Below are 24,029 nucleotides of genomic sequence, written 5' to 3'. Positions count from 1 at the left end.
GGGCAACGGGGCAATTTCCCCTGTCACATTCAGGACATCCCTGTGTCTCTAAAGATCTTTTTGGGACACAAGGATGTCCCGGATGTCCCGGTTAACATTCAAAACGCACATGCCGCCGGGAGGTAGCACACGCAGGGACGTCAGTGACGTCCCATGCGTGCACCCATAGGAGCAGGGCAAAGCGGAGCAGTGAGGTAAGTTACCAGCGGCACGTTATCTTCAGTGCTCCGACCACCGCTTCTCCGGTCCGGGACTTACTGTTATGGCCCATAGGCCATAGCAGTAGGTCCAGAGACCGGAGGAGCGGTGGTCGGAGCAATGAAGTGGGGCAGTTTACAGACATACAGCCTCCAGTAATACACTGTATATGGCTGGAGGCTGTATGTCTGTGGGGGTCACTGCCTACCTAATGTGGGGGAACTCCTCCTCCCATAGACCTTGATGCAAGTCTATGGGAGGGGGCGTGTCGACCACCCCACGATACACTTCAAGTGCCCCTACCGAGACTAGACTCTGGATCAGCCCCTGCTGGATAGTTGCTTTAAAAAAAAAAAAACTTATTAGCAGGAATTTACATATGCAAGATCCCCACTATAATAGCACAACATTTTGGTGTGGCCTCAATCACAGCTTTAGTTTACTACTAAAATAAGGAGCCAGTAAATAGAAAGAGGGACTTTTTTTGGGGGGGGGGGCAGCTATAGGGACTTTTCATGTTGGATAATGTGGTTTGAGAATATAAGAAACTACAGAGTAGAATGGAACAGGCTGGCAGAATTTTTTTGGGGGGGAGTTTAGGGGTTAAAAGACAATTTTCGGTGAAGAAAAGTCGCAGAAGCCCTCAATTTGTCACAAATCTACACCAGCCCAGACCTGGCTGTGAAGATCATATTGTTTTTTTTTGCTTATGTGCGCCAAATTTACCAAACCTCATGCAATATTATGGTTCACAGGATCACGAAAACTGAACAGTATAGGATTAGCAAATTATTACCAAAAAAACTTTATTCATTTAGTTATTGCATAAATCTTAAGTACACAAGTGAAAGAAACCTTGTAACAAATCCTAATGCCACTTTCTCCACATATCAGGCTCCTTTACTCTTTCCTCTTTCAGGCCCCATAAACATTAGAGAAACTTTGTCTGAGAATGAGCATTTTAGTGAGGGTGGCCAACTGTCTAGTGGCTTCCTGACTCTACCCTGACAGATATTGTCACATTTATGTATTTGGAGACATCAGGAGAGATAGCTGTTGGCCAAACAAACATTTGGTTAACAGCTAGAAGCTTAACCAAATGCAAAATGGGCCCCAATGCAAAATGTGCAACAGGGCCCCATGTTCCAATTAAAATACAGACTTATGGGGCAGATGTGCTTTGGGGCCCCCTTAGGCACCAGAATCTGGGTGCGATTGCTACCTCTGCACCTCCTTTACCTTGGCTCCAGTTAACAGCTATCCCATGTGTATGAGTTACCTTTACTTTTAAACTCATCAATTACCCTAAATTCCATATACAAGTTATATAATAGCCAGAAATAGTGCAGTTGCCCATGTTCACACCACAACTTATCCTGAAAAGTCACCTGAAAATACAACTACGCTTCACATACTACAATCAGGACTGCATTTATGGCTGGTGCTTCCCTTCATCCAGTAAATCTGTTATGTAAGCCAGTGGTGGGGAACCTTTTTTGTGTGGAGGACCATTTGAAAATTTATAAAATCACCCGGGGTATATGAATTTAACATCTTAAAAATTAGCTGCTTCATTTGCGGGATGTACGAAATGATTAACTTCAAATTATTAAACATTCCATTAACTCCCCCCCCCCCCCCCCCCCAATGGGATGGCTGGTATTGCTTCTCTTTGCTGAGGCTTGGAATGGTCGCTGGACTGATGATGTTGCTACTTTCAACTGATTTTCCAGGTTCTCATAAGTCAGTCTGGAGGACAGTTGACTTTTTGCAATGGTGAGCTTTGAAAAGGATTGCTTACTCAGTAAGTTGGGTCATGGTGCCCATTTACTGTTTGATGTGCTGTTTGGCCAGGTGGAGATAGTAGAGTCTCACAGTGGTGAGGAATGGTGATGGCTGGGGAGAGAGTGGAGAAGAATCAGTTGGGAGGCCCAATGGGGAGACACAGTGGAGAGGTAACAAAGGGGGAGGTGGCCCATTGGGCAGGTTGCCCAGTGGGGAGGTAGCTGTGGAGGTAGCCAAATGGGGAGGTGGCTGTGGAGGTAGCCCAGTGTGATGCACATCACATGGTTTTTCACTCACTGCAGGATGCAACAAGTTCATTCATGAGGAGGGTAAAGACAACCAGAAGTGCCGAAGCCTGTGACATGCTGACGTGTCGAGGGCTGTAACATTAAAGGGGTATTCCGGGCAAAAAACATCTTTTCCCCTATCGAAAGCATAGGGGATAAGATGTCTGATCACGGGGGCCTGCCGCTGGGACCCCCCGCGATCTCACTGCAGCAGCCCGCATTCTATGAGAAGCTGCGTCTGCAGTTTCGAAAAACCGCCTGGCTTCCGAGACGGGGACGTGACGTCACGCCACGCCCCCTCCATTTATTTCTATGGGAGGGGGCGTAACGGCCGCAACGCCCCCTCCCATAGACATGAATGGAGGGGGTGTGGTGTCACGTCCCCTTTTCGGAAGCCCGGCGGTTTCCGAAACTGCAGACACAGCTACGCATAGAATGCGGGCTGCTGCAGGGACCCCCACGATCAGACATCTTATCCCCTATGCTTTCGATAGGGGATAAGATGTTTTTGCCTGGAATACCCCTTTAACAGCCCATTTTGCACATCACAGCCCTGAATGTGGCATGCAGCCTAACTGTTTACCATGGGCATGACTTTCGTAGTGAGTCTGGTACTGTTTAGCAGAGATCCCAGCGGCAGCCCCCAAGTAATGTATCAGCGGCCAGTATCACATGGGCCGCCATTGGTAATGCCATATGAAGCCCGTAGGTAGAGGTTTCCCGCCCCTTATGTAAGAGATCGAATGTTTAAGTCCCCTTGTAGGCAGTGGCGTTGCTAGAGTTGGTGTTACCTGGTGTGGTAGAAAATGGCATCACCCCTCACAACCCCCAAAGTAATCTTATAGCCTTTTGTGATGGACGCCAGTGGTGTAGCGCATTGCAGAATTTTTTTCTCCGGAATAATAATCAAATATGCCAATTGACACATAATGGGGAAGTGCTAAAGATGTTTTACCATGTAAAACTACAGCTTCCAGTATGACCTTAGCAGTGGTGTAAGGGGATGCTGGGAGTTGTTGTTTCATCCATTATAACTGCAGAACTCATAAGTGACTCCAGCTCTGATAGAACATAGTGAGAAGAATGCACAATGATATCAGTGACTACAAGTGACATCTTCTCTATAGTCTTTCCTAATTAAGATGGTATATACCGCCAAGACTTCATCCAGCAAAATCTTCTCTCAGTAGAACTTGACGCCCAGATGGCTCCTCACTATGTCAGCGGAGTCTGATCCTCTATATGAAAATGATAATTAATATAATGCTGCCAGAAGCTGTATCCTCTTAATATCATACTGCCAGACACTGTATTCTGTGAATATAATAGTGCCACACGCTGCGCTCTCTGAATATAATACTGCCGGACACTTTATTCTGTAAATATAATACTGCTACACACTGTGCTCTTTGAATATAAACCTGGCACACATCCTCTGAATATAATACTACTGCACACTGCGCTCTCTGAATATAATACTACTGCACACTGCGCTCTCTCAATATGATACTACCGCACACTGTACCCTCAGAATATAATACTACCACACACTGTGGAGAAGAGAGAGCAAGTCCAGCTCACCACCTAAACCGCCGTGTCTCGGACACGTGTAGACCAGCGCGTAAGAAATAGGCAAAGGAGAAGAAGGCATCCAGCAATCGGCATGCGGTAAAAACGACTGCTTTATTCTTTGTCAATAGGACACAAACACTGTGGCATGGACAATAGTTATGCGCTCTCTGAATATAATACTACTGTACACTGCGCTCTCTCAATATGATACTACCGCACACTGTACCCTCTGAATATAAACCTGGTGCACACTGTACCCTCTGAATATAATACTACCACACACTGTACCCTCTGAATACAATACTGCCACACACTGTACCTTCTGAATATAATACTATTGCACACTGCGCTCTCTGAATATAATAATACTGCACACTGCACTCTCTATGTGATACTACCACACACTGTACCCTCTGAATATAATACTACCACATAGGGCTGAAACTGAAAATTTAGGCTGTGTTTGTCCGAAAGCCGAAACTGAAAATGCATTGCCCCGCCCACTTTTTTCAATATAGTTTTTACACGCCTCCTGCATCCCCGTGGCCCCGTGCAGATCGTGGGGTGGGGGGTTCCACGATCAGAGACTGAGGATAGGGGATAAGTTGTTTTCGACACATATTTCCTTTAAGTGAACAAAAATCAGCAATTCTGGCCATTGGTATTTTTATTTACATCATTGACCGTGCGGTTTTATTAACGTTATATTTTAATAGTTCGGACATTTATGCACACGGCATTCCCAAATATGTTTATTTTATTAACTTTATTTTATTTGAAAAAGGGGGGAAGGAGGTGACTTAAACTATTATTTAGGGGGAGGGGCTTTTTTTTTACATTTATTGACTTTTTATTTTTTACAAAGTTATTTTTACAATATTGTTTGTCCCCATAGGGCAGCGTTTTACAGCCAAGGGCTGTAGGGCATGCTGGGAGTTGTAGTTTTGTAACAGCTGGAGACACACAGATGTACTTTTTTAATTCTAGACACTGATCAATGCTATGCTATTGGAGCCTATAGCAGAGCACTGATCAGTGTTATTGGCTGCTAAGGCCTGCGTTATTGGAGTGCCGATCAGACAGGAAGGACAAGGTAGGGAACCTTCGCCCGTCCTCTCAGCTGATCGGGACCCCGCAGGTGTCCCAATCAGCTCCACTGAGCTACCGCAGATTATTTTCGGCATTTTAGATGCCACGATCAATTTTGATCGTGGCGTCTAAAGAGTTAATGCCGGACACCACATGGGTCTGGCATTAGCCAGTATGAAGCGTCAGCGAGCTCAGCTCCTGAGCTCGCTTCATATGCCTGCCGCACGGCTGCGCCGTATACACACAGAGGCCGGCCGTGGAAGGGTTAAAGGGCTACTTTTTTTTTTTTTATGAACTGGGGCCAGAAAGTTAGACGGATTTGTAAATTACTTCTATTAAAAAATCTTAATCCTTTCAGTGCTTTTTAGCAGCTGTTTGCTACAGAGGAAAATCTTAATTTTTTTAATTTCTTTTTTGTGTTGTCCACAGTGCTCTCTGCTGACACCTGTAAACCGTATCGGGAACTGTCCAGAGCAAGAGAAAATCCCCATAGCAAACCTATGCTGCTCTGAACAGAGGTGTCAGCAGAGAGCACTGTGGACAACACAAAAAAATAAATTAAAAAATAAAGCATTTCCTCTGTAGCAAACAGCTGCTAAAAAGTACTAAAATGATTAAGATTTTTAGTAGAAATAATTTACAAATCTGTTTAACTTTCTGGCACCAGTTCATTAAAAAGAAGTTTTCCACCGTAGTACCCCTTTAAGTCACCTCCCCCCTGCTCTCGGAACTGCTGGGAGGAGTGAAAGTGGGCCCGGAACAGAGGGCCATACATGACTGGGGGGGAGGGCCTGAACCGCGCCGCACAAGACAGGGGGGGGGGGAGGGCCTGGACTGCGCCACACCAGACGGGGGTAGGGGCTCACCTGGATCAGGGAATGCAGACTGCCTGAGTTCCCTCCCGTGGCACAGAAAGGATAAGGCAGTGTGGTGCCGGTGTGCAGTTCTGCACCTCACACCGGAGAGTGTAAGTTGAAAGCCACACCCCTATTTTAGGCCATGCCCATATAAATTATCGGCAGGAAATTCCCTTAGCCGAAAAGTAATAATTTTAGGTGGCCGAAATTTCGGTGCTTCCATACTGCCACACATTATATCCTCTGTATATAATACTACCACACACTGTTCCCTCTGTATATAATATTACCACACACTGTACCCTCTATATATAATATTACCACACACTATACCCTCTGCATATAATATTACCACACACTGTACCCTCTGTATATAATATTACCAAACACTGTACCATCTGAATATAATATTACCACACACTGTGCTCTTTGAATATAATACTATTCCACACTGCGCCTCTGAATATAACATTGCCATACAGTGCACCCTCTGAATACAATACCACAACATATTGTGGCGCATTAAACCTGTACCACGCCAGAAATTCCTTTATAATTTACACAATACTCTGAAATGCAAAACACTCAGTGCCCCTTATATATAGTAATGATGCCCACTGTCCTGTCACAGTACAGGGATAATACAGCCAGTGATGTCATAATACAAGCATAATACACTGAATGATTTCACAGTACAGTGATAATACACCGAATAATGTCAGAGTACAGGGATAATACAGCCAGTGATGTCATAATACATGGATAATACACTAAATCATGTCACAGCACAGGGATAATACAGCCAGTGATGTCATAATACATGGATAATACACTAAATGATGTCACAGTACAGGGATAATACAGCCAGTAATGTCATAATACAAGGATTATACAGCCAGTGATGTCACAGTACAGGGATAATACAGCCTGTGATGTCATAATACAGGGATAATACACCCAGTTATGTCATAATACAGGGATAATACACTGAATGATGTCACAGTACAGGGATAATACAGCCAGTGATGTCATAATACAAGGATAATACACTGAATGATTTCACAGTACAGTGATAATACACCGAATAATGTCAGAGTACAGGGATAATACAGCCAGTGATGTCACAGTACAGGGTTAATATACACAGTGACGTCACAGGACAGGGATAATATACACAGTGATGTCACAGTGCAGGGATAATACACACAGTGATGTCACAGTACAGGGATAATACACACAGTGATGTCATAATACAAGGAAAATACAGCCATTGATGTCAAAGTACAAGGATAATACACACAGTGATGTCACAGTACAGGGATAATACACACAGTGATGTCACAGTACAGGGATAATACACACAGTGATTTCATAATACAAGGAAAATACAGCCAGTGATGTCACAGTACAGGAATAATACACCCAGTGATGTCATAATACAAGGATAATGCAGCCAGTGATGTCACAATACAGGGATAATACAGCCAGTGATGTCATAATACAAGGATAATACAGCCAGTGATGTCACAGTGCAGGATAATACACCAAATGATGCCACAGTACAGGGATAATACACCATATGATGCCACAGTACAGGGATAATACACCGAATGATGCCACAGTACAGGGATAATACACCAAATGATGCCACAGTACAGGGATAATATACACAGTGATGTCACAGTGCAGGGATAATACAGCGAATGATGCCACAGTACAGGGATAATGCACCGAATGATGCCACAGTACAGGGATAATACACTGAATGATGCCACAGTACAGGGATAATACACCGAATGATGCCACTGTGGTGTCCCAGTACCGCATTTCATACGGTACTTATTTATCTATGGGTCCCCGTAGCCAGAGTCCCTAGGACTTAGTAATATCTGTTAGTCAGTCCGCCCCTAGTCGCCTCTATTATAGTGTATAGATTCCTAATTTATCCATAGAATAATGTATATAGTATTATTTCTGCATATAAATGGTACATTACTTGTTTCCATGGTGTCGCAGGGCCTTCGGGTCATGTGATGCGTTCCAAGCCTCATTCTGGATGCGTTCCAGGCCTCACTTTGGTATCTCTAGCCTCATTTTGGGTTTTGCAATGTATATAGATCCTGTGATGTAAGCAATCCCATGATACCATGTAAAGTGAGTGGCAGACGTTTGGACCAATCAAAATCGCCACGCCCCCTGCCCATATAAGGGAGCGGCGGCCATCTTATCTCTCTCTTGTTCCTGGGATAGCAAGCAAGCAAGACCTGTATAGCAGTAATCGCAGTGAGTTAGGTCTGAGCCTTGCGGCAACGGCTGAATGATCTAAATTATAGAGTGTGTCATCTCCTAAGCACTCTGCAGTATCACCGGACCCAATATTTCCCCTAAATCAGGACGGATCTGCACATCCCTCCCTAAATTCAGAGACTATAAGTTTAATGCAAGGTCCGCAACTTCTGCCAGTCGCTAAGCAACCTAAGAACTGTTATATGAGACTGTTACTACGCATTGAATATTGCAAGCACTGCAGTAAAGTTATTCAAGTTCAAGTTAAATCTGCTTGTGGACCTTCAGTCATTTCATTGCACCTATTGCTTCTGGGAAGGGCGGCGATAGGCCGGAACATAGATTCAGCATACCAGCCCTCACCATGGCGTCAAGAGTGACTGGGTTAATATTAACCCCTCATATACCAACCTCATACCATCCCTACCATACACCCCCAAGGGCTACCACACCACATTACAAGGATAATACACCAAATGATGCCACAGTACAGGGATAATACACCAAATGATGCCACAGTACAGAGATAACACGCAGTGATGTCACAGTACAGAGATAACACACAGTTATGTCACAATACAGGGATAACACACAGTGATGTCACAGTACAGGGATAACACACAGTACAGGGTTAAAATGCAACCACAGGAAAGTACAGGGATATAATTCACAATGGGGGGGGGGGGGTGGAGTGAGGATTGGCAGGGGTCAGGGCACAGTATTTATAGTCATGCCTGTCATGCCATCATCCACTGTTCTGCACGCAGGTCCTTCCTCTGACCCCAGCAGGCCTCTGTAGGAGTCTGTGATCACATGACCAGCAGGGGGAGGAGCTGAGCAGTAGGCAGAGATCGCTATGTGTATGGTAGTGTTTCCCAAGCAGGCGCATTCAGATATAGCAGAACTACAACTCCCAGCTTGTCCTGACAGCTTTTGGCTGTCTGGGCATGCTGGGTGCTGTGGTTTTCAACAGCTGGGTGCACACTGCTTGGGAAACACTACTGTATGGGGCAGTGAAGGACTATTTGGTGTCACCTCCCTGGCAATGCTAGTGCTTGTAGGACTAATATTTTAAAGAGAAAGTAAAAAAAAAAAAAAAGGTTGGGGGGGGGGGGAATCTACAAAAGTTTTTCAGATTTTATATGTCTTTCATTGTTTAGATGCATTTACTAATCAGTTGTGGTGTTTTTTCTGAAGTGGGGCTTGGTTTACCTGTCATGTTTTTAGACACATTATTAATTTTAATTTTTAGACACAAATTATTATTTGTAACTTTTTCCACTCAATGGGGTTGATTTACTAAGAGTGGAGTGTACTTTTCTGTGTGTTTTTTTTCCTGACAGGTACTTTTCCATGATATTTGCACATTTCTCTCTACGCTTGCTTTTTTTTTTTTTGCAACAGTTCTAAACTGTCCGGTTTCCCAGAGCTCAAATCCACCACATTTTATGTGGAAACCTTAGTAAATATTTTGAGAACACACCCTTTTTGTCAGGAACACACCACTTTTGCAGCCAAACCCCTTTTTCATTTTTTTTTTTTTAGGGAAAATGGAGTGATGGTAGGGTTTGAAATTTTTTGGGGGCGCAAATTTTGGCATACATAATGTGCACCCAAAATCAACCACAAAGCCCAACAAAAAACCATCAGAAACACATTAAATAACCCCCTATGGGTGTTGTAAAATCCACAAAACAAAATAGTGCATTGAAAAAATGCATCATACATCATGCTACAATGTGATAACTTATTCACACTTCGTTTTTACATTACGGGTGCTAGATCCGGCTGGGGTAGGGGCAAATCGGGCTCTCCTGCACCCCAGCTGGACCAGCCCTGAACTCTGTTTTAGGTCCGGTCACAAAACCAGATAGGGGTCAAAAATGAGGTGACCGGAGTCACCGTTTGACTCCGGTCGGCTCATTAAAGTAAATGTAGTTCAGCGCTGGTCCGGCTGGGGTATGGGAGAGCCCGGTTTGCCCCTCCCCCAGCCAGATCCGGCACCCATAATGTAAAAACGAAGTGTGAATGCAGCCATAGAAAGAAAGTGCATGCTAGAAAATAGGGATAAAAAAGGTGAAATTGTAAATTCCTCCCCAAAGAGGCTGCAGGGGAGGGGTCCTTGAGCTGCTGCAGGATTCATCAGAGGTCATTCCCTCTCCAGAGATAGGACTTGGGCTGCAGCTATACATGTCATCAAGAGCCCACAGACAAAGAGCTGTATGTTGATGAATAGCTGCCTGTACACTGATCTATTTGTAGAGTGGCTGTTATGTGGCTGCTTAGGGAGCCCCTGATATACAAGTGTCGCCCACTGGGTAACACTGATGCCAGATTTCTCAACAATTATAAGGTAGCAGCATCAAATGACAAGAAAAAAAAGAATTTCTAGCGAAATCACGTGCCCCTTCCAGAATCCCAGTGCTGCCTTATTACAACTACAGCTTGACCTTAATGTGGAGCATTGTTGTTGACCATGGTTATCCCTTTATGGCTACAGGCTAACAATCTTCTTATGTTAAAGGGGTACTCTACCCCTAGACATCTTATCCCCTATACAAAGGGACCCCCACGATCTCCCTGCTGCACCCGGCGTTCGTTTAGAGCATTGGGTGCAGTGCCAGAGGCTCGTGACATCACGGCCACGCACCCTCAATGCAAGTCTATGGGAGGGGGCATGACAGCCATTTTTTTTTCCTCTCGCCTTCAAAAAATCATAACTCTTTTATATTTTCATCCACAGACTAGTATGAGGGCTTGTTTTTTGCGCGACCAGTTGTCCGTTGTAATGCCATCACTCACTTTACCATTAAATCTATGGCGCAACCAAAAAAATACTATTTGTGTGGTGAAATTAAAAAGAAAACCGCAATTTTCTAATTTTGGAAGGTTTTGTTTTCACGCCGTACAATTTACGGTAAAAATTACATGTGTGCTTTATTCTTTGGGTCAATACAATTAAAATGATACCCATGATAATATGCTTTTCTATTACTGTTGCGCTTAAAAAAAATCACTTTTTAACCAAATTAGTATGTTTAAAATCCCCCTATTTTGAAGACCTATAACTTTTTCATTTTTCCGTATAAGCGGCGGTATGAGGGCTCATTTTTTGCGCCGTGATCTTTAATTTTTATTGATACCATATTTGCTTATATAGAACTTTTAATCCATTTTTTATAAAAAAAAAATTGGGAATAAAATGTTATAAAAAAGCATCTATTTTGGACTTTTTTTATTTTTACGTTCACGCCGTTCACTGTACGGTATCATTAACATTTTATTTAAATAGTTCAGATATTTACGCACGCGGTGATACCAAATATGTATATAAAATATTTTTTTAACACTTTTTGGGGGTGAAATAGGGAAAATGGTACAATTTATGTTTTTATTGGGGGAGGGGGTTTTTAAAATTTTTTTAACTTAAATTTTTTACTTTTTTTACTTTTATCTTTACACTTTAATAGTCCCCATAGGGAACTATTTATAGCAATCACTCGATTGCTAATACTGTTCAGTGCTATGTATAGGATACAGCACTGATCAGCATTATCGGTCATCTTCTGCTCTGGTCTGCGGGAAGGCATATCAGAGCAGAAGACGCCAAGAAGGCAGCGGAGGCAGATGAGGGGACCTCTGTCTGCCGTGCTGGATGATCGGATCGCCGCGGCAGCGCTGCTGGCGATCCGATCATCCATTTTAGTGACCGCAATGCTGCAGATGCCGTGATCTGTATTGATCACGGCATCTGAGGGGTTAATGGCGGACATCCGCGGGATCACGGGTGACCGCCATTACGGGTGGGTCCCTGGCTGCAATCAGCAGCCGGGACCTGCCGCGCATGATCCGGGCATCGCTCCGATGCTCGCGGTTATGCTTAGGACGTAAATGTACGTCCTGGTGCGTTAAGTACCACCTCACCAGGAGGTTCATTTACAGCACTCGTCGTTAAGGGGTTAAACCAAGGTATGCACAATACTGTAATATCTCTGAATGCACAACACATTGAACCTTGAAGAAAATGGGCTACAGCAGCAGAAGACCATAGTGGGTGTCACTGTCGTCAGCTAAGCCCAGGAAGCTGAGCCCACAATTCGCACAGGCTCACCAAAATTGGACAATGGAAGTCTGAAAACTTTTAAATACAAGGAGGAGAATATATTTAAAAGAAGAAAAACTACCAAAAGAGGACAAAGGGGGACATTTATCAAAACCTGTTCAGAAGAAAAAGTTGCTGAGTTGCCCATAGCAACCAATGAGATTGCTTCTTTCATTTTTAACAAGGCCTCTGCAAAATGAAAGTAGTGATCTGATTGGTTGCTATGGGCAACTCAGCAACATTTCCTCTAGACAGGTTTTGATAAATCTCCTCTGTAGTTTTAAATTAGAGGGGCAAAGGTTTCTGCAGTAATATGAGGAAGTATTACTCTACTGGATGCATGGGATAGACTTCCTGTAGAGGTGGTAGCTGCAAATACAGTGCAGGAGTTTAAGCATGTATGGGATAGGCATAAGGCTATCCTCTATATAAGATAGGGCCAGGGACTATTCATATTATTCAGAATATTGGGCAGACTAAATTGGCCAAATGGTTCTTAACATTCTATGTTAATATGAAAACACGTTGGTCTAGGCATAGCATTGACCAGTTATATCAGCAATCTACTTCTGCAGACCACAGAATATCACTGTCTTGACTCATCGGATCCCCGCAATCACACTGCCTGTCCAATGAGCCCCCCTGAGCCCTGCCCATACTTGAAATGCTGTCATCAGTATTGATCACGATATCTAAAAGGTTAATGGTGGATATCAGCGGGATCGCTGATGTCTGCCATTATCTGTGAAGTCCCAGCTGCTGATAACATAAGCCAGCATGTTCTGATCATCATATTTGTGTACTTTCAGGCACAACTGCAGAATTAGTGCTCATGCACATGGCCAAGGTACTGTTCTATTTTACATGGAGCTATAAGAGGGCTCTGATACAACTACTTGATGCCTTCACTGCACCTCAGTATGCCTTTTTTTATTTTTATTACAAAGTAAATGAAATCTAACAGAAAATGATATCATACTCCATCAGACAGTATGTAATGAAGCATTCTTTTTTAGAATCACTGTTATTGTATTGCCAAAAATTTTGTAAGTTTGGCTCTTTGTAAAGGAACTATATGGCCTCTGAGCAATGACCTCAACCATGTGCATGAGCGCTTGCATCCAGCTTGTCACCGGCACAAGTCTTAGGCTATGTTCACATGTAGGTTTTGCTTGCCACTTGTTTTAGGCAGTAAAATTGCTCTTCTACAGTTTCAAAAACGTGCAAAAAACTTAATGCTACAACTATAACAAGTGCCCCTTACAGTATAATATTGATGTCTTCTTATGTAGAAGAGGGGCCTTTGGACCTCTCCCTCAAACACCAGGCCCCAGGTACAACTGTTAATTCTGCACCCTCATAACTACACCCTTGCCATTTGCTATGTCAGGCATATATTCTATGGGATCATTTATTCCAAAATAAGGCAATCACCGTTTCCCACATCTTACTACCATTCGCTCCTACATTTGAGACCCATCTCCACCATATCTTTGAATACAAAACTCTTTCTGTCTCATCTAATTTTATAGTTATATACTGCACTGGATCCTGAGTGTATAGATGTTTGTGCATGATCCTGACCTAGTATATAGTAGACTGATGGGCTTGCTAACATCCTAAATGCTAATTGGTTGTAACGTACCACATGACCTAAAGATCAATTTGACAGGTTTTGGTTTACATTGTCCTTCCTAAAAACCAATTACATCATTTCTTAGTCTTTTCCCTGACTGGTTACAGCAGATCACATGACACGTATCAATGTCCTGATCGGTTCCCTAATTTTACTTTTGAATTCCCTCCACATAACCTTCTGATTTGTATCAGTTAATTGACATACCTATGTTTTCCCGCTAGTCCCGCCTGATCCTGGTAAAACTATTCCATGTTCATTTATTAAACTTTTACACTTACAATTACAATTTTCTGTGGAGGTTCTCCGCCACGGCAAATTTGTTTGTTTACCATCCAAGCCTCATTTTCACCAGGCTCACCTGGAGTTAGAAGTTGTGCCCAGTTACTCGTCAACTACCTTAGGAATTCTTATGGATTTTTTATGAAACGACATTACTATTGATATGTTTGAAGTTATACAATGTTTGTTGAATATATATTTTTGTTTTTATGTGTTTATTATTTTTTCCATTTGTGGGTATTTATGCCCTTTTTGACCTTTGCACCTGTCATTTCATACACTTGCAATCTGAGGAAGGGAGCTGTATCTTCCGAAATGTGTCAGTGTGTGTATTAGTTTATTATTGTTTTATATGTGTCAATAAATTTATAGATACTTATATACATACTTTTTACATTACAGATGAGTTCTGAGGATATTTCCAATGCAGTGCCTAATCCAGTGTCCATTTTCCTCTTTATCCACAATTGCCTTCAACGTGTTCCCCCCAAGGATACCAGTTTTAGATACTGACGGACTGCGGCTTCAATTCATACGTACCCGGGTAGGGGTGATATGCATCAACTCAAGATGTATACAAGGTGAGAGTCCATTTGTATTTTTAATGTCTCTCCTACACAGTATACCCGCAAAATTACACAAATTGCTGTATTCCCTGTTTTTTCCCCTTCTTTACCTCTTTTCTCTTATCTCCACCATATCTTTAAATACTACAAAATGTCTGTCTCATCTGATTGTATAGATCTACCGCTTGTAAGGGTACTTTTATTAAATGGCAGCTCAAGCCAAGTTAGATAAACTTTGATTGAAACTTTCTTTTTTATTTTGTAGTTTCTTGTTCTTAAATATTCTTTATTCATATACGCCAATAAACTCCTTTTCTCCTAGTGCAATAACATAACATAAAGAAAGCACACACACAATGCTATTGTTGTCTGGTGATTATCTAAGACCAATATCACAATTAGCATTATTTTGCTATTGTATAAGTGTCATCTGAAACATTTCATTTGATCCTGATTTTCCACTCTTCTTCACCTGTGTACGATCTGGTAAAAGTTTTTTTTTTCTTCTACCATTGAAGCTGTTATCCATCGCTCTTAGCGGAGTTCTTATTAAATGTCTGTGTTATTGTGTAACACAGAAAAGTCTCTCACCACTTTCCTGTAGATTGCTGCTAAAATTACGTTCCTTGAGTTGCATTTTCAAAGGAAAAATGACACATATTGATCTGGAGTCTTGGGAGCAGAGTTCAGAATGCTGGTGGAGAGGCTAATTGCTCCATTAATTTAGACACTTCAAGTTGAAGAAATGTTGAATTGTGAGTCATTGGTCCTTTTAGCCGACATGTTCTAAAACACGTTGATTGATTACCCTGTAGTTACCACCACCAAAAACTTCAATGAAAACTAGCTACTGTAACCTAAATAAAGATATTTTAGTACTTATTGTAACTAGCAGATGGATGCAACTTCCATTTCGGAGAGTTGCATGGTGTGGATGGTACTTATTGAGTCTCAGCCTATGTGCATGTTTAGTGGAGGTGAATGCCAAATGCTTTTTAGACATTTCCATTAGATTGCTGGAATAGACGTATGGTAACAACACGTTTATCTGTTATTTTGCATTTCAATAGCATTAGAGTATTCTTTGCTTCTCGCTAATGAAATCTAGGCAGATGAAAGGGTAGAACGGTTACTTTGAAAATCGTGTTTATGACAGAATAATTTCAGACATTGAATGTTTGTCACAGTAAAATGGTCAAACACTGGGGTGTCTTTGCTTTCTTGAAGGTATAGCTAGTTGAAAAAAATGACAATTGAAAAATTGGACCCTAATAGAATGTTGGAGATAAAACGTACGGTTTCAAAATGCCTTTGTGTCTTGTGTTGTGACAACTGAAGGCTACTTGTAACACATTGCAGTTTAGACTTTTCTCTGGATGTCCTTGCCTAACATAATGGCAGACTTTCTATGTATTATCTGTAATTGGCCTGAACTTTGTACTGTGCAGTTTTCACTAAGGCAACCAATCTTCAAAGAGAAGTCGGTGAGACAACGAACAAAGGTGTTTGTATTGTGAGACAACCCATTAACTCCTTCCTGCTGCAACTATTTTTTGGCAATACTATTTTTTTTTCCATCCCCACTTTCTAAGAGCTTAGCTTCTCGAATTTCATAGATGTAGCCATAATATGGATTATGTTAGATCACGGGGGTCAGACCGCTGGGACCCCCCGCAATCTCCTACCCAGTGCCCAAGCTCTCTGCATGAATGACATGTGTCGACCATAGCACGAAGCTGTGGCCGACATGCTTCCTCCATGTAACTCTATGGGATAGTCATAGATAAAGTATTCGTGTATCTTCGGCTCTTCCATAGAGATGCATGGAGGGGGGGGGGGGGGTGTCACCACAGTGGATAGGGGAAAAGTTATTCTATACTGGACTCCTCCTTTAATGCTACTTCCAAAATTAAGCAACTGTTTAAATGCGTCCTGTTTTTGTAATCGCACTTCTTTGATCAATCAGACATTCCCATCCCTGCTTCCACAATGAGACCACCATTTTGCTATGTGAAGTTGTACATCATCACTGGGAGTGTTAATATAGCAGAAAAGAGTCTAGGGAACAGGAGAGCTGAGCTCAGATACAGCCAGGTGGTGCAGGCTAAATGAGTGTTTAGGCCTGGTCGACAATCCAGGTCAAACACTGAAGAATCAAGCAGGTACAAAGGATCAGACAGAAGCAGGGTCATGATTTTAGGCTCAGGTCAGACAGGGTATGCAGATCAGGAACAGCAGACAGACACCTTCACTTGTAGATACTACAATTTGCTCAGACACCAACTATATTACAGTATTTCCCTCATTCAATTGGTGCCTGAGCAAAATTGTCAGGGAATGGAGGAGAACAGGAATCTGGAGCATGCACTGGCTGTAGGAGGGTTGTGCACACGCGCAGCCCCTATGGGACAGGCCAAACCTGTTGCAGCATGTGACAATACAGGAGAGAAAGATGTCCGGAGCCTACAGCAAGGTGGGGGAGCCACGCACACAGTGTGGTACTGGTAAGTGATGGTACACGCCTCAAGCCAACAAACTCTAACCGCTGGCATTACATGGACAAGGTGGAAGGTGAAGGCTGGCACTGGTACAGTTAAAAAAGCATGATAGGAAGTGTAGTCTTAAGGAGCGCACGCCGAGCTGCTGAAGTTGGCAGTGAGATGCTTTACAGTGAAGATAGATGGGCATGTGCAGGGGGCACAGATCATGCTTTTTTGGTAGAATGGGATCTATTTGGCTTAGTAAGAGAAATCCTATACTTTTCTGCTCTTTTTGATTATGGTCCCTTTGGTTGGATAATCTGTTTAACTTTATTCTGAAGTGTGATACCAAATTTATATAGAAAATGGAGAATGGAGTCCAGCTCAGTTGCAAGTAAAATCCAATTTATTGGCAGACAAATGCAGGAACACAAGGGGTTACGTGTTTCAAGCGCTAAAAGCGCTCTTAAGAGTGCTTTTAGCACTTGAAACGCGTAACCCCTTGTGTTCCTGCATTTGTCTGCCAATAAATTGGATTTTACTTGCAACTGAGCTGGACTCCATTCTCCATTTTCTACATTCTCCTCGGCGTTGTCCAGCGCCAGGAGTCCGTGCTCCATCTGTCTGGGCGGGGTGAGCTGGTTGGACTGCCTTTGTCTCCACCAAATTTATATAGTTTTTAGATATTTTGCATGCATCACCATAGTATGACTGGGCTAAGCGCTTGTTTAATTTCAATTTTAGCTGGTCTTTCTTCTTCCATATTTAATTATATAGGACTTTCAACAACATCTTTAGTCAGTTATCCATACAGTGATAAAATATCTCGATACAGGGATGTAACTAGAATCCCACAGGCCCCAGGGCAAATTTTGGACTCTGTATTTACTATTTTGAAGCACGGTTGTTAATAAAATGTAACTATTAACATGTGTTCTGTTGTTTTAGCATGTTTTTTTACACCACCTTCCTTGAGGTGTAATTTGTCTTAAAAAGGTGGAGCCGAACTTAGTAAACATCCCTTTTTTGTTAAAAAACTAATTAAAAAAAAACCAATTCTGGTCCATCTTTTTAAAAAATGTTGGCATTTAAATATGTGTCGCATTTTGGCACAACATAAGACAAAAATAAGGGGGCAGCAGCCTAAGTAAATCTACTCCATAGTATTCAGCTGGTGGAGATGGCAGTATCTACTGGTGGCAATAGGTAAAGAGTTCCAGAAGATTGAAGAAGTTTGTAGAAATTTCTAGTGAAAGGAAGGAGTTAGGATAAGTAGTTCTCTATACATAACTAGCTTTGCTGAACCACATGGTCTTCAAGTAGAGTTAGAAGAACGTTATTATTTAGTGCCATTGATTTAAAAACACTTTAAAGGGGTACTCTGGCCCTAAGACATCTTATCCCCTATCCAAAGAATAGGGGATAAGATGTATGATCGCGGGGGTCCTGCCGCTGGGGACACCTGTAATCTCTCATGCAGACACCTGTGGCAACTGCACAGAGCAATGTTCGCTCTGTCTGAAGAGTCACAACTATGGGACGGAGTTTTGTGACGTCACGGCTCGGCACCATTGTAATGTCACGCCCCACCCCCTCAATGCAAGTCTATGGGAGGGGGCATGACGGCCGTAGCTTTCGCCTGGTATATAAAGTGGGCCTACAGCCGGGACCAGTACTTTGTGGCTATCAATTCACATCTTCGTTCATACCTGCGTCCTCTGACAGGAAACTGCAGCTCTACTGTGCTACAGTTACAAGCAAGTCTAACCACCAGGAGTCAACCAGCGCAATCATCTTTTAAGATAACCATGTGGTGTAATCATCCTACAGAACAGGACCAGGAGTAATGCTAGACTTTACACAACCTGATTACAAACTGTACAAGTCAACCTCTTGTGGAATAAGTTACTTTTCTTCTGGAAACTCCTGGAGTCCTGGTGTCTTCGCTTCTTCCACATCTCGCCAACATCAAGAGCACCGAAAAACACAATTAGCCAAAATACCTTTACCAGGATGTGTCCCGGGGGAATCTCTCTATCAACGTCCAGTATGGACTGCCTCATTACTGCACCCGACCTAAAGGGAGCGTAGGACTTACAATATCACCTCTGTTATCATGATAAGCCTGTGGCACCCCACAAGGCCCAACCTGCTTCAGGCGCACATTCCCCAGTGTGTGCTATCAGCATGCGTTCCTCTCCAGACGGTTACTGCACATCTAATGGAAACTAGAATATAATTTACATCCAACAGAGATATATTCAAAGAATGGAGCACTCACCCGGTCTATCTGTGCAAGTAGCATTCCTCTTTATTTTGTAACATCATGATAGCGTACAAACACATGCGGGAGAGCGGATAGAAACAGAGAGGTAGGGGAGTGGGATGGGCAACGGTCCGTGTCGCGCAATCAGCGCTTCGTCAGTCCCCTCGACGAGCAGGGGCCTGACAAAGCGCTGATTGCGCAACACGGACCATCGCCCAACCCACTCCCCACCCCTCTGTTTCTGGACACTCTCCCGCATGTGTTTGTACGCCATCATGCTGTAACAAAATAAAGAAGAATGCTACTTGCACAGATAGACCTGGTGAGTGCTCCATTCTTTGACTATATCTCTGTTGCATGTACCTTTGATTGTTATATATGAGCCAGAAGAGCTTAGCAGCAACTAATATAGTAGAGTAGTAGTGGCGGGGGTCATCTGTTGTGGATCAGTTAGAATATAATTTTGTAATTAAACAAAAATGATCAGTAAGCAATACTGCATCTGCTACAATGGTGGAACAGTGAATGCACATCACTGTGCATCATACTGATCCTTTACAATGTCTTAAAATGGAAATTGCAAGAAGAGTAGTGTATTAGTTAAATTTTTACATACATACATGTTTATACAGGTATTTTCATGAAGTAATTTACTTATATTTTAGCTGCTCTGTAATAGAGTTGTCTCTGTAACGTAATGATGTATATCAATAAGCAACAGAAAAGCTGTGAACTGTGTGCCGGTTGCTGTAATTAAATATAGATTATTGCCTCTGCACATAGTTTGCCGACAGTTATTTAGTTCTGGCTAATGAGAAAAACATTTAGCCAGGACTTCTGAACTGATATGCATGCTTGTTAGTCACAGTGCAAATTGATGCACATTTGGAAGCCCGAATATGAACTTTAGTAATGAGCGCTTTGTTGTACTGTATACCAAAATATAAAAGAATTACAGAATGCATGCATCTAAACCAATTAAATGAGGGCCATAAATGTGCACATAACTTAAATACCAATGACTTGTGCTTTATGAAACAGGATCGGTCTAATGCCAACTTCATAGCGAATCATCCTTTACCGATCAACCAGAAGAGAGGTTTAATGAAGCAAATACTGATAGCCATCTAGAGGATAACAAACAAATAGGAAAAAATAAAGATATTATGCACAGAATTGGCAGAACAAAAGATAGCGACTATTAAAGGAAATGCATTACGAATTGTAGCTCAGTGCTTGCACAGACCAGCTGGTGAGTGAAAGACAAGGCCTTGGCTGGCTTGGTAAGTGACATGAACACAAGATGCTATTTGATTTTTAATCTAAAATTGTGTCCAGTAAGTCAATGTACATCTGTCATTTGTGTGGTAAATAAAATGACTAAAAGTAGAGTGTAAGTGTAGAGTTTCTTTACTATAGAAAATGCTGTATATCTGTTAAAGTTTTTAGGCACCTACAATACACCAAGCATATTTAACACATGACAAATTTACAGCTAGTCAATGTACTTTGCATGTCATACTAATGCTATAAATAAGTAAATAGCCAATAACCAATTGTTAGTATTACAAATTTGGTAAGTAGTTACATACAGAGGAAACCATAGGCAAAAAGTGTATACAGTTATCTGGTTAGCAATATCCAGATTTAAGAACAGATCTGTAAAAAGAAAAAAATAAATTAAAAATACAAAACAAAAACCTTTCATTCCTTCATGATTGGCTATGACGAACTTTTGTTAGTATATGGCTAGGGCTACACAGCAGCACATTGTACAACAGAAAATCATATCTAAGTTGCACAACCAAAATACTTTGTCACATGACTTTATCACAGTTGCGATGTAGCTGTTGAAAAAAAAAATCGCCAAAATTTCACATTTAGGATTTTTTTTTAAATGTGCTAATATATGTAATGTAATGTGTGCAAATATTATAGAGACTACACAGATGGCTGCTCCAGGGCCTCTCAAGAAAGATGGCCAGTTCCAGATTGGCCTTATCCATCATTTTAATGGTTGGTGAAAACATGTGCAGGGATTCCTTCCCACTCTTTAAAATGTTAGCAACCTTGGTTAGAGTTGTTGTGGTGTCAGAAGGGGCACCCATTTTAGTCTTTGCTATGAGGAACTCCATTCCTTTAGCACGCCCTCTTAGTATAATAAAGTAAATTACCCCACTTACCCAGAAGTGTGCATTTTTTCACATGATGCATATCGTCACCTCTAAGCTTTTTTTTAAATGTATAACAAATCACACATTAGCCATATTAAATACATAGCACATGCTATTGATGTCACATTGCCATGGTTAGAGGGATTATCCAGGAAAAGAAAACCAGAGCTCCCCCCCCCCCTCAGCACCACACCTGTTCTCATGGGATGACCCTTATGTTTCTAATGACTGATTAATATATTAATACCAATATGCCATTGCTGCTGGAAAAATATATCTGTTACCTGCCCCTTAACCCACATACTTCAGCTTGCTATCTGCTCATGACTACGATGGAGGCCTTGGGATGACTCCATGCAGGAGTAGAAAGACAAAATATCTGACGAACAGAGAGCTCTGGAATTCCCCAGTAGAGAAACTTCTGCCAAGAAATTAATGGACATTATGCTAATATATACGGACACAATAATCAAACAATCAATCAAATTGTAACATGCTTATTCTGACATCATAACTAAACCTCCTTCTTTGTCAAATGTTAAAACTTAATGTACTTCCTAAATTAAACAGAACTCTTTTGGGGAACAGCTGAGTTTCCTGCTAAGAGAGGGTTATACCAACATCCTGTCTGGTGTACATTTTCTTATGTCGACACTTGGCAGTATATAACAGCACAGTCAATCACATTTGAAAGCCTCACCCTCGGCCATCCTTAACAATACCACTTGGCTGCATTTACTTTATTGGAACTAAGCTGCAATACCACACACAACCTGAGGGCAAGCGTGGTGCTGTTTTCTTTGATAACATTTTCTTAAAGTTTTTCTTATCCTTGATATATACCGTATATACTCGAGTATAGGCCGAGTTTTTCAGCACGATTTTTCGTGCTGAAAACACCCCCCTCGGCTTATACTCGAGTGAACTCCCCCACCCGCAGTGGTCTTCAACCTGCGGACCTCCAGAGGTTTCAAAACTACAACTCCCAGCAAGCCCGGGCAGCCATCGGCTGTCCGGGCTTGCTGGGAGTTGTAGTTTTGAAACCTCCGGAGGTCCGCAGGTTGAAGACCACTGCGGCCTTCAACATCATCCAGCCCCCTCTCACCCCCTTTAGTTCTGAGTACTCACCTCCGCTCGGCGCTGGTCCGGTCCTGCAGGACTGTCCGGTGAGGAGGTGGTCCGGTGAGGAGGTGGTCCGGGCTGCTATCTTCACCGGGGAGGCCTCTTCTAAGCGCTTCGGGCCCGGCCTCAGAATAGTCACGTTGCCTTGACAACGACGCAGATACGTCGTTGTTAAGGCAACGGCTCTATTCCGGGCCGGAAGCGCGGAGAAGAGGCGCCCCCGGTGAAGATAGCAGCCCGGACCACCTCCTCACCGGACCACCTCCTCACCGGACAGTCCTGCAGGACCGGACCAGCGCCGAGCGGAGGTGAGTACTCAGAACTAAAGGGGGTGAGAGGGGGCTGGATGATGTTGAAGGCCGCAGTGGTCTTCAACCTGCGGACCTCCGGAGGTTTCAAAACTACAACTCCCAGCAAGCCCGGACAGCCGATGGCTGCCCGGGCTTGCTGGGAGTTGTAGTTTTGAAACCTCTGGAGGTCCGCATGTTGAAGGCCGCAGTGGTCTTCAACCTGCGGACCTCCGGAGGTTTCAAAACTACAACTCCCAGCAAGCCCGGACAGCCGATGGCTGCCCGGGCTTGCTGGGAGTTGTAGTTTTGAAACCTCTGGAGGTCCGCATGTTGAAGGCCGCAGTGGTCTTCAACCTGCGGACCTCCGGAGGTTTCAAAACTACAACTCCCAGCAAGCCCGGACAGCCGATGGCTGCCCGGGCTTGCTGGGAGTTGTAGTTTTGAAACCTCTGGAGGTCCGCAGGTTGAAGACCACTGAGGGCGAATGATGAGAAGAGGATGATGAAGGGGGGGGGGGGGGGGGATGATGAAGGGGGGTGTGTGGGATGATTACAAGGGGATGATGAAGGGGGGATGTGTGGGATGATAAGGGGATGTGTGGGATGATGACAAGGGGATGATGAAGGGGGGATGTGTGGGATGATAAGGGGATGTGTGGGATGATGACAAGGGGATGATGAAGGGGGGATGTGTGGGATGATGACAAGGGGATGATGAAGGGGGGATGTGTGGGATAAGGGGATGTGTGGGATGATGACAAGGGGATGATGAAGGGGGGATGTGTGGATAAGGGGATGTGTGGGATGATGACAAGGGGATGATGAAGGGGGGATGTGTGGGATGATGATGAAGGGGGGATGTGTGGGATGATAAGGGGATGTGTGGGATGATGACAAGGGGATGATGAAGGGGGGATGTGTGGGATGATGACAAGGGGATGATGAGGATGTTAATGACGGGTCTGGATGATGACAGGGGGGGATGAGGTATTTCCCACCCTAGGCTTATACTCGAGTCAATAACTTTTCCTGGGATTT

At 43.0% G+C, this 24,029-nt stretch overlaps 1 long non-coding RNA gene across 2 annotated transcripts in view; it reads left to right on the top strand.

Moving 5' to 3' along the window:
- The window catches only part of LOC130272540 (uncharacterized), an 85,182-nt gene extending 64,406 nt beyond the window's left edge, over positions 1 to 20,776 (top strand). For both annotated transcript variants that reach the window (XR_008843604.1, XR_008843603.1), the window contains exons 4-5: positions 14,497 to 14,675; positions 20,448 to 20,776. This is a non-coding gene — a long non-coding RNA (uncharacterized LOC130272540). The remainder of the gene's footprint in view (positions 1 to 14,496; positions 14,676 to 20,447) is intronic.
- Positions 20,777 to 24,029: the final 3,253 nt, after the last annotated feature.

This window comes from Hyla sarda, chromosome 5 (assembly GCF_029499605.1).
Source record: "Hyla sarda isolate aHylSar1 chromosome 5, aHylSar1.hap1, whole genome shotgun sequence".
NCBI lineage: Eukaryota > Metazoa > Chordata > Amphibia > Anura > Hylidae > Hyla > Hyla sarda.
This window is presented reverse-complemented; position numbering and strand designations above follow the sequence as displayed.